The sequence below is a fragment of the Dama dama genome, chromosome 1, assembly GCF_033118175.1.
Source record: "Dama dama isolate Ldn47 chromosome 1, ASM3311817v1, whole genome shotgun sequence".
NCBI classification, from domain to species: Eukaryota; Metazoa; Chordata; class Mammalia; order Artiodactyla; family Cervidae; genus Dama; species Dama dama.
In genome coordinates this window covers 39,101,639-39,114,611 of record NC_083681.1, presented here as the reverse complement: position 1 = coordinate 39,114,611, position 12,973 = coordinate 39,101,639, and the positions used below count along the sequence as shown (strand labels likewise).

General features: G+C 40.3%; 1 protein-coding gene across 1 annotated transcript in view; it reads left to right on the top strand.

The window, feature by feature from the left end:
- Nucleotides 1–12,973, top strand: part of SPON1 (spondin 1) — a 301,416-nt gene that overhangs the window by 62,783 nt on the left and 225,660 nt on the right. The gene's annotated exons all lie outside the window — the stretch shown is intronic.

Genomic DNA, 12,973 nt, shown 5'->3' with positions numbered 1-12,973 from the left:
AGACTTATCTGTATTAACTAAACCAAGAAACTTAGACTAGCTATAATACCATATTAATACTGAAAATTTCCCAGATCACATGAACCTGAAATTCATTTGTGTTAGCTTTTATTATATTTCTGATAATTTATATACTATTTAATTTCTTTTAAACAGAACTCTTTTGCAGATTAATTTTATCACTACCATCCAGAGCTAGAAACATACCATAGTGTATATACATAGATGTACATACATCCCAACATACACAGAATTTTCATTTTAAAATTTTAATCATGAAATTAGGTACAATACAAAACTCACTAGTTCATTTTTTAAAATTTATTTTATTGAAGTATAGTTGATTTACAATGTGTTAATTTCTGTGGATAGCAAAATGATTCAGCTATATGTAGATATATATTATTTTCTATTATTGTTTATCAGAGAATATTGAGTACAGTTCCCTGTTCTATAAGTAAGATCTTGTTGTTTATCCATTCTGTATATAGTACTTTGCATCTGCTAAACCCAAACTCTCAATCCATCCCTCCCCCTCTTCCCTTCTGATGTTGTTATTGTTTGGTCCCTAAGTCATATCCGACTCTTTGCAGTCCCATGGACTGCAGCACGCCAGGCTTCTCTCTCCTTCCATCTTTTCCCAGAGTTTGCTCAAACTCGTGTCCATTGAGTTGGTGATGCCATCCAACCATCTCATCCTCTGTCACCCCCTTCTCTTCCTACCCTCAATCTTTCCCAGCATCAGTGTCTTTTCCAATGAAGTCAACTCTTCTCATCAGGTGACCAAGTGTTGAAGCTTCAACGTCAGTATCTGACCTTCTGATCAATATTCAGGACTGATTTCCTTTAGGATCTATTGGTTTGATTTCCTTGCTATCCGAGGGACTCTCAAGAGTCTTCTCCAGCCCCACAACTTGAAAGCATAAGTTCTTTGGTGCTCAGTCTCCTTTACAGTCCATTTCTCACATCCATACATGACTACTGGAAAAACCAGAGCTTTGACTAGACGGACCTTTGTTGGCAAAGTGATGTCTCTACTTTTTAATATGCTGTGTAGGTTGGTCATAGCTTTTCTTGCAAGCAGCAAGTGTCTTTTAACTTCATGGCTGCAGTCACCATCCACAATGATTTTGGAGCCTAAGAAAAGAAAAACTGTTGCTCTTCGGTTTCCCTATCTATTTGCCATGAAGTGATGGGACTGAATACCATCATCTTTGCTTTAAGAATGTTGAGTTTTAAGACAGCTTTTTCAGTCTCCTCTTTCACCTTCACCAATAGGCTCTTTAGTTCCTCTTTGCTTTCTACCATTAGAGCAATATCATCTGCATAGCTGAGGTTATTGATACTTCTCCCAGAAATCTTGATTCCAGCTTATGGTTCATCCAGCTTGGCATTTTGCATAATGTTCTCTGTATATAAACTAAATAAGAAGGGTGACAATGTACACACTTGGTGTATTCCTTTCCCAATTTTGGACCAGTCTGTTGTTCCATGAAAGGTTCTAACTGTTGCTTCTTGAACTGCCTACTTGTTTCTCAGAAGACGGGTAAGGTAGTCTAGTGGTCCCATCTCTTTAAGAATTTTCCACAGTTTGTTGTGATCCACACAGTCAAAGGCATTTGCCCTTCTTTGGGATTGGAATGAAAACTTATTTTTTCCAGTACTGAGCCCTTTCCCATGGGCAGCCATAAATCTGTTCTCTAATATGTAAGTCTATTTCTGTCTCATAGATAATTTCATTTGTGTCTATTTTAGATTCCACATGTAAGTGATATATAATATTTGTCTGGCTTACTTCACTTAATGTAATAATCTCTAGGTCTAGCCATGTTGCTGCAAATGGCATTATTGCCTTCTTTTTTATGACTGAGTAGTATTCCATTATATATATGCACCACATCTTTATCCATTCATTCTTCAATGGATATTTAGGTTGTTTCTATGTCTTGGTTATTGTAAATAGTACTGCTATATGAATATTGGGGTGCATGTATCTTTTTAAATTATAGTTTTTCTGGATGTATGTCCAGGAATGGGATTGCTGGATCATATGGTAACTGTATTTTTAGTTTTCTGAGGAAATTCCATACTGTTTTTCATAGTGGTTTCACCAGTTTACATTCCTACCAACAGTGTAAGTGGATTTCCTTTTCTCCACACCCTCTCCAGCATGCTTTATTTGTAGATATAAAATAATGGTCAACCTTATTTTTTGATGCTGGCCATTCTGACTGGACTGAAAGGGTTTCCCTGGTGGCTCATTGGTAAACAGTCCGTCTGCAATGCAGGAGACACAGGAGATGCAGGTTTGATCTCTGGGTCATGTCAGTCCCCTGGAGGAGGAAATGGCAACCCACTCCAGTATTCTTGCCTGGAAAAACTCATGGACAGAGGAACTTGGCATTAGTCCATGGGATTGCAAAGAGTCCATGGGATTGCAAAGAGTCAGACATGACTGAGCGCCTATCACTTTCTTTCTTGCTTTCTATTCTGACTGGTGTGAGGTGGTACCTCATTGTAGTTTTGATTTGCATTTCTCTAAGAATTAGTGATATTGAGCATCTTTTCATGTGCCTCTTGGCCATCTGTATGTATTCTTTGGATAAATGTATATTTAGGTCTTCTGCCCGTTTTCCAACTGGGTTGCAAAACTCACTAGTTTATAAATAACAGTTGGGATAATAAATTGTCTATTCAGATTGCTAAACTGTTTTATAATTTTGGAGAAGACCAGGTGGAATATTTACATCTCAGAGTCACAGGGAGAGAAACACAAGCTCCTATGGAAGGACTTCTGTTCCCTAAGTTCAGAATTTGGGGGAAAAAAAGTTTGTGTTTTTTTTTTTTTTTTTTCAAAATGGCCATAATAATCATAGAGATTTTCAATAGACCTTTAGAATTATTGTTGCCTTCTGCAGGTGCTCAATCTTGGTGTTATAAAAAGGAAGTTCATAGACAGATAGCAAGGAGGAGAGCATTGTAGTGGACATGCAGAGAAAATGGAGATGAGAGAGAGCTGTCTGAAGCCTCAGAGGTTTTTCCAATTCAGAAATCCTTTGGGTTAATTGTGAGTTTCTCTAAGGAAAGCAGTAGTGAATTCTTATTACTTTTTTTTTTTTAGTAATTTTAAAAAAATTATTGAATTTTAAATGTTTTAAATTTCTGCTGTATAGCAAAGTGACTCAACTATACATATATATATATTTATATTCTTTTTCATTATGGATTATCACAAGATATTGAATATAGTTCCCTGTGATATACAGTAGAATCTTTCAACATCAGTAATTATTAAAGAAATGCAAATTGAAACTACAGTGCACTGTTACCAGTCAGAATGGCCATTGTCAAAAACCTACAAATAATAAATGCTGGAGAGGTTGTGGAGAAAAAGGAACCCTCCTTCTTTTTACATTCCCTTGTTGGTGGGAATGTAAATTGGTATAGTCACTCTGGAGATCATTATGGAGGTTCCTTAAAAAACTAGAGCTACCACATGATGGTGGGTCACTGAAGTAGGGTAGAGTGGCCCTGGAAACTGCCAGGATCTAGGTCTGCAGGGGTGAGTCTGAATCCTGGATCTATGACAAAGTCAAACACATCACTTTTCCTCGTAAGAGAGCTCCTGAGTGGAAGGAATTTTATTACTTTTTTGAGGCTTAAAATACCAGTTAAAATATGCTTTCATTCTTGTCTTACTTTTTTTTCCCCTGACTGTGCAGATAAACTAACGTAGGACTAATGTAGGCTTAAAACTCAACATTCAGAAAACTAAGATCATGGCATCCAGTCTCATCACTTCATAGCAAATAGATGGGGAAACAATGGAAACAGTGACAGACTTTATTTTGGGGGGCTCCAAAATCACTGCAGATGGTGACTGCAGCCATGAAATTCAAAGACATTTGCTCCTTGGAAGAAAAGCTTTGACCAACCCAGACAGCATATTAAAAAGCAGAAAAATTACTTTGCCAACAAAGGTCCATCTAGTCAAAGCTATGGTTTTTCCAGTAATCATGTTTGGATGTGAGAGTTGAACTCTAAAGAAAGCTGAGTGCTGAAGAACTAATGCTTTTGAACTGTGGTTCTGGAGAAGACTCTTGAGAATCCCTTGGACTGTAAGGAGATCCAACTAGTCCATCCTAAAGGAAATCAACCCTGAATATTCATTGGAAGGACTGATGCTGAAGCTGAAGCTCCAATACTTTGGCCACCTGATGCGAAGAATTGACTCATTGGAAAAGACCCTGATCCTGGGAAAGATTGAGGGCAGGAAGAGAAAGGGACGACAGAGGATGAGATGGTTGGATGGCGTCACCGACTCGATGGACATGAGTTTGAGTAAGTTCAAGGAGTTGGTGATGGACAGGGAGGCCTGGCGTGCTGCAGTCCATGGGGTCGCAAAGAGTCAGACACAACTGAGCAACTGAACTGAATGGAACAGAGATTTTCAGGAAGGTTTCCCAGAGGGAGTGACATATAGAGTGAGACCACCAAGTAGAAGCTAGTTTAGCAGTGAGAGGAAGGAACAGCGTCTGAGAAAGCCAGGGGCTGTCAGAGAACCACTGTGAAGCACAGGCTGGTAATAAACTGACACATCAACATGGTCTGTGGCCAGGATTCAATCCAGGGTTCCTTCGCGTCTTTCAGTCTCTCCCTTTGTTCTTCCCAGCCCCACTTCCTTCGTATTAATGTTCTTTATCCTACAATACACTGTGTTGAAGGACAACAGTAGATTCTTCAGCTTTTAGTAATTATCTGGAAGAACTCCTTCCTGTCACCCATCAGTTAGTGAACTCTTCAAATCCCCTCTTCTCAGGCTAGTACTAGCCAGCCTCTTGCTCCCTTCCTGCATTGCCTCTCTGCAGCGGGGGTGGAGGGGGGATGTCTTGCACCCTTGTCTTCATGATTTGATCAGTGTATTCTCCACAACCCTCCCCCTTCCGGAACATGAAGACAAAATGCATCCTTCTCAGATACTTGATTTGTTTTGAGAAAGCTCAGTACTCCCCCAACTGAGAACCACAATGGATGTGTTTGATAAATAACCACTTAGAGTTACCATAAATCCTCTTCTTTAAGAGAGACTGTTAGTGTTTAAGATAGAGTTCAAAGTTTGACATTTCCCTGGAGTCTGGAGAAGGTCACAGACATGTACCACATTCAGTAAGATTTAAGTTCATGCACCATTTCTGCCATTTTCCTGCTAAAAGGGGAGGAAAATTTGACATGCTTCTACATCCTGGAAATTGAAGATGTTCAAGAATCTGTTAAATCCTCTTCTGAAATAACCCTCAGCAGAACCTTACCTCATCCTTGAAGTGGGGGAGTGGGGAGGGGAGCATAGCTTGGATCCTGCGCTCGGCTGACTTAAGCAGGGGACAACTAAGCATCAGGGTTTCCCGGGTGATGTTAATGGTGAAGAACCCGCCTGCCATTGCAGGAGATAGAAGAGACGCAGTTTCCATCCCTGGGTCAGGAAGATTCCCTGGAGGAGGGCATGGCAACCCACTCCAGTGTTCTTGCCTAGAGAATCCCACGGACAGAGGAGCCTGGCAGGCTACAGTCCACAGGGTCGCAAAGAGTCAGGCACGACTGAAGTAACTTATCATGAACACACATAGGGAAGAGACTGGGGCCCTCTGGAGAAAACTCAGTCCTCTGTCAGAAAAGCCATTGTCTTATGCTAGGGTTGGACAGAATCACAGAGTCCTCTTTCTCTATTTAAAGCCTTCTAAATGCAACATTTAAAAAAATCATATTATTATTTTCCTGCTTGTTAGATAGCCCCATCCTTTCATTCCTTCCTCCTTCCCCATTTTACCTCATTTGGAGCCACTTTGACATATGGGTGAGACCAGAAACAAAGGTTCCTGTCTCAGCCAGCCAGCCATCTGTCCACATTCACCAGTGAACTGAGCTTGCCAAGAATTCCCACTCTGTGGGCTCTCAGGAAATGTAGGCTGATAAGCTTGTGCCTCTGATAAAGCCCCCAGTCTTGGATGATCCGAGCAGCGTGGGGAGGCTGAATCCATGGGAAATGCCGGCCCTGATGGAGACTGGTCTGGATCCCTGTCTGCCTGGAGGTGCTGACATCGTGAGAATCATGGAACAAGGAGGGGAGGGGTGAGGGTGGAGGATCAACTCAGAGGTTTAAGGAGCCAGAGCTGCAAATAAAATCAGGCTGGGATTAGTGTTGTTTTTTTTTCCCCTGCATTTGATGTTACTAGAATTCTCTTTCAAAAAAGCTAAGCCTTCTCTGGGCACACAGGGTCTTCCTGGAGGCTGGTGGTATAGTGGAAAGGCCACTGGCTTGGTGCCAAACTGCCTGGTATGAGTTCACTATGAATCTGGCAAATCTGATTAAGTGACACTATTTCCCTGAGCCTCGGTTTCTTCTGTGAGCTGGAAAACATAGCCCCCTCTCAGGTCTCTTACAGATTTGCAATGAGCCAGCATGGTTAATACATACAAACCCCAGCACGGTGACTGGGACACGGGGGCCCTCAGGAAACAATTTTCACTCCTAACTTTGTCCTTTGCTAAATGAAGTCAAACCACTGAAAGCCCCATTAGCGTTCAGGAGACATTCTGTCCATCCCGGAAGTTCTCAGCACAATAGGCCTAGCCGCCAGAGAGCCAAGCAGCATAGAGAGCTGCTGAGCTGGTCATAAATCTGAATGAAATAATTATGTAAAGTATCGAAGAGCAATTCAGTGAGAAGATGCCTCATCTGCCTTGATGGGTTTTTCAATTACTCATCTTTAGTACTGCATTATACCATTCTCTGGCAATAATTGTTAAACATTTCAATGGTATTGCGATATAAAACTTAAAAGGCTAATTTATTTCCTAGACATTAGACTACCTAGTATAATATTCCCCAACTATATGGTTCTATGGGTTTAAACCTATTTATCAGAGTGATTTTCTAGCATCAAATAGAAACTGACACCATCTCCCCAAGTGGAAGATGAGGGAGGTGAGTTAGGTCTAATGGTTACAAGGACTATAGATTTAGGGTCACGGGGGGACATGAGTCTAAGCTCCTGCTTCCTAGTCCCAGTTTTTGAATTTGTAAAATGGGGATAATTCATACTTTACAAGATTATTGGGATGATTATGTGAAACAATGGATAAGAAGTGTTAGCAAGAACATGCAGTATGGACTGGGGACTGAGTAAATAATAGATATTATTGCCATGACTGTGCATTCTGGGATGCCCTGGATTTTATTAATACATTCTGCAGATGACAATATTCTAAGTTATTCACACATGTGCATCACCCACCTGCTAGGCTGTGGACAAAGAGGGTGCTTTCAGGGTTCATTTTCTGATGGTCACTTTAAGAACTCAGAAGAAGTCACAGTTATGGGGCACCTGACTGTTCTAGGTGGCTTCCCTGGTGACTCAGATGGTAAAGAACCTGCCTGCTAATGCAGGAGACATGGGTTGATCCCTGGGTTGGGAAGATCTCCTGGAGAAGGAAATGGCAACACAGTTGCTCCGGTATTCTTGCCTGGGAAATCCTGTGGACAGAGGAGTCTTGTGGGCTACAATTCATGGGGTCGCAAAGAGTCAGACACAACTTAGTGACTAAACAACAACTGTTCCAGGCACCCTGCTAGGCAGTATATATAGAACAACTTCCTTTATCAGTATGATATACCCATTTCACAGACAAGGATGCTGAAGCACAGAAAGCTTAGTTACCTTTGCTCAGGGTCATTCAGTGACTAAGACAGAAGTCCAGTCCAGGTCTGCACAGCTCCAGAGCCCACACATCATATTCCACCACTACCCCACCGTTTCTCTCAGGATCCCTCGAGACATAATTCACCTGTTTTAAAGGAGAATTCTTCTCTTCCTGGATTTTCTAAAGGACATATATGTTTTCTCACTGAGGATTACCTACAGCCAGTTGATGACCAGAAATGTTAAGTCCATCTTAACCTTTCTCAGCATCTCCCAATCCTCATGTGGTAGATGAGACTCTTTTTCAACCAAGGGATACACTGTGTGGAATAAGTGGGCAATGACCCCTACACACACACACACACACACACACACACCAGTTCCACTGCAGCTTGTCCATTGAACTCTAGGCTCCCAAGCCAAGTTGGATTTAGGTGCCAGCCAGCTGGGCTGGTGCCAGGATACCAGTTTGTAAGAAGCACTAAGATGTCACTGGAAATGTAATGAGATAGAGAAAATGGTCTTTACGAGAATTATTGAGAGCAAGCATGAAATGAGAATGATGATGATAATGATTTTATTATTATAAATAATACTCTGTGATTATAATAAACAGCAATAACTTTGTGCCAGGAATTTCTCTGACTACTTCATGTGTAATAATTCATTTAAACCCTTCCAGCCCATTGAGGAAGGTATTGTTATTATCCCCTACTTCACAGATGAGAAGACCCCTTAAGAAAGGTTAAGAAGTTTTCCAGAGTCACACTGCTAGTAGATAGGCTGTCCGGCTCTCCCAGACCCTTTACTGTTGCCTCGTGATAGGGGAGCAAAACTCCCAGGAGCTCAAAAGTGGCAAGAGGTGGTGTGTGTCTCAGCTGCCTTCCAGGCCTCTTAGCTGCTGGGTAAGATGTGTTCAGGGCTGGGAGCCAAGCTTCGAGTAGGTGGGTGCTGAACCAGCATTCTTCCCTGTCCTCTCCCGCTCCACAGCACTCAGCCTCGCCCCTGGATGAATGTTGGCCAGATATTTAGAGAATATTGTTTGAAAGGGGGCCAGGTTATTAGCCTGCTCAGGTTGCCCACCTGCCCTGGTCCAGCCCTGCTCCCAAGCTTGGCCTGCTGTGTTCACTCTCAGTATGTGAAACCACCCAGGTAGCATGCAGAATGAATCTGTTTTTCATGGGGAGCAAACATCCATCAGCTCTTGGAATCTGACCTCCGTGGATTGAAGCTGTGCACCCAGAGCAGCGTCGGAGGGCCCCCTGAGACGCTCATGGCCACCTCTGCTCCCCCCTCAGCTTCTCGCGCTTCTCTGGTCTGGGAGGTGGAGGACATGCCCTGGGAAAGGAAGAAATAAAACCAAAAGGGTTTAAAAAAAAAAAAAAGAGTGAATACAATGAAAATAATCTGTTAGAAGAGGTGCTAGAGCAGAAAGGGATTCTAACAACTGGGAAGGACTGGGAGGTGACAGTCTTTGTAAGGAAGGAGGACAGATTTGGGCCTAAATCTTTACAGCCTAGAAGGGGGGCCACTGTCAAAAGCTACAGGGGGGAATACAGCCAACACTGATGTTCAAATGGTGTTTCTGATGAACTGATAAAACCCCAGAAAAATGTGAAGGCTCCTAGGACAAATAGGAAAAATAAGATAACATTATATACAAAATATGAATACAACTGTGTATAAATTTCAAAGCATAAACAGAGGAAACTCTAGAAGGAAACAAACCAAAATTATTCAAACAGTGGGGGATTTTTTTCCCCTTTATTTTTCTGTCCTTGTACACTTTTCTATAACGAACTCTATAGAGCCATAAAGACAAGATCTTTGTTAAATTTTTAAAAATCTGTCTTGAAATCTCTTCCATAAAAGACAAAGCAACTATCTTTCATTCCATGACTTTCAGATGGAGAAAATACACATGGGAAACTAGAAAGGGGTGATTTAATGACTGGGGTTATTTTCTTTGGGTACTCTTTCAGATCCTACTGAAGGGTTTCAAAAATCCCTTCCTGGACAGATTCAATAACAATAATGGGCATTAACTTCAGAAAATTAAAAATGTGAAATTTAGCTGTGAGAGATAATTGTAATAACCCCAAATTGTGTCTGAAGTTTGTTAGGTAAACTGTGGGCTATCCATACTATGGGGCATTCTGCAGCCATAGAGGACTGTGTTGAGTCATGTATTGAGTAGAAAGGAAAGATGTTCATGATGTGTTTTTGAGTGAAAAAGACAGTATAGTGTAATTCTGTTGTTTTTTTTTTTTAGGATTGCATATATATTTGTATGTATATGTATAGTCAGAAAAAATAAACTGTTAAAACATCAAACTGTTAGTAATAACTATCTTGGGGGTAGTTGAATTGTGAATATTGTTTATTTCATAATTTTTGCTTCTTTGCATTGTCTGATTGTCCTATAGTAAACAACTATAGTCATACCTCATTTTACCATACTTTGCATTATTGTATTTAGCAGGCATTGTATTTTTTACAAATTGAAGTTTTGTGGCAACCCTGGGTCAGGCAAGTCTATCAGCACCATTTTTGTAGCAATATATGCTCGCTTCATGTATCTTTGTTACATTCTGGTAATTCTTGCAGTATTTCAAATTTTTCATTATTATTATATTTGTTGTAGTGACCTGTGATCATTGATCTTTGACGTTACTATTGCAAAAAGATTATGACTTGTGAAAGACTCAGATGATGGTTAACATTTTTTTAAGCCTTTTTATTTTGTATTGGGGTATAGCCGATTAGAAATGTTGTAATAGCTTCAGGTGAACCATGAAGGGACTCAGCCATATATATACATATATCCATTCTCCACCAAACTTGCCTCCCATTCAGTCTGCCATAAACATTGAGCAAAATTCCATGTGCTATACAGTAAGTCCTTGTTGGTTATCCATTTTAAATATAGCAGTGTGCACATGGTTAGAATTTTTTTAGCAATAAAGTAGTATTAATAAATATACATAGATTGTGGGTTTTTAATATGCTGTTGCACACTTAATAGATTATAGTAAACTGTAAACATTTTTTTCTTCTTTAAATTTTAACCTTTAAATTTTTTAAATTTTATTTTATTTATTGAAGTATATTTGATTTACAATTTATGTTAGTTTCAGGCTTACAGCAAAGTAATTCAGTCATATATACATCTGTTCTTCAGATTCTTTTCCCTTATAGATTATTACATTATATTGAGTATAGTTTCCTGTGCTATATAGTAGATCATTGCTGGTTATCTATTTTATTATGGTATTGTGTATATGTTAATCCCAAGTTCCTAACTTATCCCTCCCTCCCCTCCCTTTTGGTAACCACAGTTTGTTTTCTAAGTCTGTGAGTCTCTGTCTGTTTTGTAAATAAGCTCATTTGTATTATTTTTTTAGATTCCACATAAAAGTAATATCATACGGTATTTGTCTTTCCTTGTCTGACTTACTTCACTTAGTATGATGATCTCTAGGTCCGTCCATGTTGCTGCGAATGGCATCACTTCATTCTTTTTATGACTGAGTATATTTCAGTGTGTGTGTGTGTTTCATCTTCTTTATCCATTCGTCTGTTGATGGACATTTAGGTTGCTTCCATGCTTTGGCTTTTGTAAATAGTGCTCCTATGAACAATGGGGTGTGGTATCTTTTTGAAGTAAGAGTTCTTGTGTTTTCTGGGTATAGTCCCAGAAGATTGCTGGATTATATGGTTACTCTCTTTTTAGTTTTTTACGGAACCTTCATACTGTTCTCCATACTGGCTGCACCAATTTACATTGCCAAACAATGCTGTAGGATGCTCTTTTCTCCACACCGTCTCCAGCATTTATTATTTGTACATTTTTTGATGATGGCCATTCTAATTGGTGTGAGGTGGTACCTCACTGTAGTTTTGATTTGCATTTTTCTAATAATCAGTGATGTTGAGCATTTTTTCATTGCAAATATAATTTTTATTTGTTGTTCAGTCACTCAGTCATGTCCGATTCTTTACGACCCCATGGACTGCAGTACGCCAGGCTTTCTTGTCCTTCACCATCTCCCAGTTTGCTCACACTCATGGCCATTGAGTCGGTGATGCCATCCAGCCATCTTATCCTCTGTTTTCCCCTTCTCCTCCTGCCTTCAGTCTTTCCCAGCATTGGAGTCTTTTCCGATGAGTTGGCTCTTTGCATCAGGTGGCCAAAGTATTGGAGCTTCATCATCAGACCTTCCAATAAATATTTAGGGTTAATTTCCTTTAGGATTGACTGATTTGGTCTCCTTGCTCTCCAAGGAACTCTCAAGAGTCTTCACCAACACCACAATTTGAAAGCATCAATTCTTCAGTACTCAGCCATTTTTATTGTCAAGCTTTCACAATTGTACATGACTACTAGAAAAACCAGAGCTTTAACTAGACAGACCTTTGTTGGCAAAGTAATGTCTCTGATTTTTAATATGCTGTCTAGGTTTGTTACAGTTTTTCTTCCAAGGAGCAAATGTCTTTTAATTTCATGGCTGCAGTCACCATCTGCAGTGATTTTGGAGCCCAAGAAAATAAAGTTTGTCACCGTTTCCATTGTTTTCCCATCTATTTGCCATGAAATGATGGGACTGGATGCCTTGATCTTAGTTTTTTGAAAGTTGAGTTTTGAGCCAGCTTTTTCACTCTCCTCTTTCAGCTTCCTCAAGCTCTTTAGTTCCTCTTCGCTTTCTGTATTTCTGAGGTTATTGATATTTCTCCTGGCAATCTTGATTCCAGCTTGTGCTTCATCCAGCTCAGCATTTCACATGATGTACTCTGCATATAAGTTAAATAAGCAGGGTGATGATATACAGCCTTCATGTACCAAACCAAAATATTCATATGACTCACTTTATTGCAATGTTCACTTTATTAAAGAGGTCTGACCCCGAGCCCACAGTGTCTTCTAGGTATGCCTGTATTCTTGCTTCTCCTCTTCAGAGTGTCTTTCTCCTGTGTTAATACAATCAGGCTAAGGTGTTAGGGAAACATCTAGCTATATACTGAGAACCCGCTGGTTCTCACAAGCCTCTAGAGAAGAAATATGTATGAGATGATGTAGTAGGACATATATTCTCTCATTCTCTGACCTGGTCCCTAACTATCAATGTCCCCTACGCTCTCTGACTCAACAGTTCATATTTAGATGTACTGTTGCCCTTTCCTTCAGACTCAGACCACGCACTCCCTAGATCAATAAGGACCTGAAGACAGCCTGCTTAAGCAACCACTTTCCTCATCTCAATACCTGATAGGTATCC